A 2,478-nucleotide genomic window follows, 5' to 3' on the forward strand; every position below is an offset into this window, starting at 1 on the left:
CAGTTGCTAGGAGCAGCAGGGATGCTTTGCCGGCGAGCCGGGCTGAGCCGAGCCGGGCCGGGCAGGATGCCAGAGTGGGAGGGCGCAGGGTGCTCACGCTCGCGCACGGCACACGCTCGCTCCCCGACGCGACGCACGCGAGCGGGCAGCGCGCACCTGGCCTCCTGCTACGCCAGCTGCTCTTCCGCGGGCTCTTCCTCGCTCCCCGAGGCTTACTTGTCTTTGCTTTGCCTAAATCCCACCGAATTCAGCAAACAGTCAGGGCCTTGCACAGCTGTTTGCAGGAAGAGAAAGGGGCTGCCGGCGTCAGGTGTTTCTTTGACGCTGTCCTACTGGCGTGTGAAGACCGTGGCCAAAAATTCCTGCTCCCTGGAGGCCACCGGGAGCAAACAGGGGATGCAGCTCGGCTCGCGCACCTGCCCTCCCGCGAGACCCCAGGCCCAAGGTGAACTGCCTCTCCTCCCTGCCGGCGCGCAGCTCTCCCTCCCCGCCGGGTTCCACTTCACCTCCAAAACTGCTCCCAGGCCCAGCTCGCGCTGCAAGGTCGCTTTTCTTTAAAAGGAAACCGAGCCGGGGGGTGAGCTCTGGATAACAGAAACGGGCGTAAGCGCTTTGCCAAGACTCCAGCGCCGCATCCAAGTCGTACGCGCGTTGCAAGGCGGCGCTGAGCGTGCCATAAGGCAGGGAGCTTTCTGACTCTCTTTGAAGGTCCTGTGCTGCAGGGGACGCTGATTAAAGCGATCCTCTCCTTTGGTGCGCTCCTCTTCTTCGCTGTTTTGCACAACGCCTGTGGCTGAGCAGTTAATGGAGGCATCTGCTGCACTGGCAGAGTTCAGCGACTTAATTAAAGACATCTAACAATCGTGCAGCTGCGTGCGAGGGGCCGTGGGCGCTCGCAGGGCCGAACCCGCATCTCCGCAGCGCTAAAAGCAAGCGGCCCCACCACGCACAAAGCGTGGCTCTGCAGCCAGGCAGCGACATGAAGGTGGAAGCAAGACCCGGCATCAAGGATGGCCTGCAGGCAGCTTGCGGCATGCGACGCAAGAGCCTCAACGGCGCTGGAGAACTGCGCGACTTCAGCTCCTGTTCACCTGGCTTAGAGCGGGCAAACTCGTGGCAGCCGAGCAGAGCCCGGGACGCTCCCGTGTGCACTGGTCTTGATCTGCAGGTATACTTTTACCTGGAAAACACTTTCAGCAGATATTTTCTCACCGAGTGAAAAAAGTTAGCTGCTTTAAAAAGCGGGTTGGAAAAACGAGTGCTGCGCCACGCAGTCAGCAAGTTCTCCTCTGCGCGGGGCGCTGCCAAGGCGATGTCCTCTCCCCGGCGCGTGGAGAAGCAAGCGAGAGGGGATGGGTGGGCCGCGGGGAGCACGCTGACTGGCGTGTTCCTGCTACCGCTGCATATCTGGGCTGCTCAGGGACTTGGCGAGTCTGTTGTTTAAATCACTTGCCCCAGAGGCCCCGGGAACCAGCAGGCGCCTTCTGTCGAGGCTGCACAGCCACGGGCACCGAGGGCTTTGAACGAGGGCCCTCCGGCTGCGGAGCGGGCCCGCGCCGGCCCTCTCCGAGCCGCTAACCCGACCCCGCGGAGAGGGAGAGCGCCGGCAATGTCGCTGCTGGGTGGCGGGGATGTGAAGCACACCGAAAATCAATACCGCGCTGCTGTGGTCGATATGAATTTACAAATGAAACATTTTTAGTGTGAACAGCCTCTGTTCTCGGTAATTTCCTGGAGGGCAGAGGGGAAGGGGAACGGCCATGGCAAACGCTCCGGCGCGGAAGTGCTGCAGCTGAGGAGCGGCCTTTCGGCCGCAGGGCAGAAGCCCGCGGGGTGCAGTATCGTGGGCTGCCGTATCTCCTCTGAGGGAAGGACACGGCTTCTCCTCAGCGTCCCCTCCCAGCGGGGAATGCCTCTTCCCAAGCCCTCAGCAGGGAGGGCGAGCACGGCTGCACGAGGCGCCGGCGCGGGCACGTTGGCCTCGGCCGAGCGCGGTGGCAGGGCCGTCCCGCTGAACGAGGCGAGAGCGGCCAGCGGCAGCCAGCGCTCTGGTGCAGCGTGTCACGCGGCCTCCGCTAGCGGCGCTGCGCCTCTGAACCAACGCTGGCTCGCTCTCGGCCGGGGGGCAGGGGGCATTCGGGGGAAACTGCGGCGGTTTGCTGGGCCTAGAATGATCTCCTCCTCTGGTCGTGGAGAAAAGTCCTTCCTGGGACCAGGCCCTTGCAGCTGGCTCTTGACTTCCTTAAGGTCGTCTGCTCCCAGTTTTGTGCTCACCTCTGCTGAAGGACAGGGGTAGATAAAGGGCAAAATAAGCTACATTTAGAGAAAACAGACAGGCAGCCTCTTCAAACACAAGCGCCTCCACAAACAGGGAAATTATCTATTCTGTCAGGCGGAGGAGCGATAAAGAGATCTATAAAGGAAGAACAAGCACATTTTCATTTTCTACCATCTCATATGATATCATATAATCTGACA

The sequence above is a fragment of the Apteryx mantelli genome, chromosome 9 (assembly GCF_036417845.1).
Source record: "Apteryx mantelli isolate bAptMan1 chromosome 9, bAptMan1.hap1, whole genome shotgun sequence".
In the NCBI taxonomy this organism is placed as follows: domain Eukaryota; kingdom Metazoa; phylum Chordata; class Aves; order Apterygiformes; family Apterygidae; genus Apteryx; species Apteryx mantelli.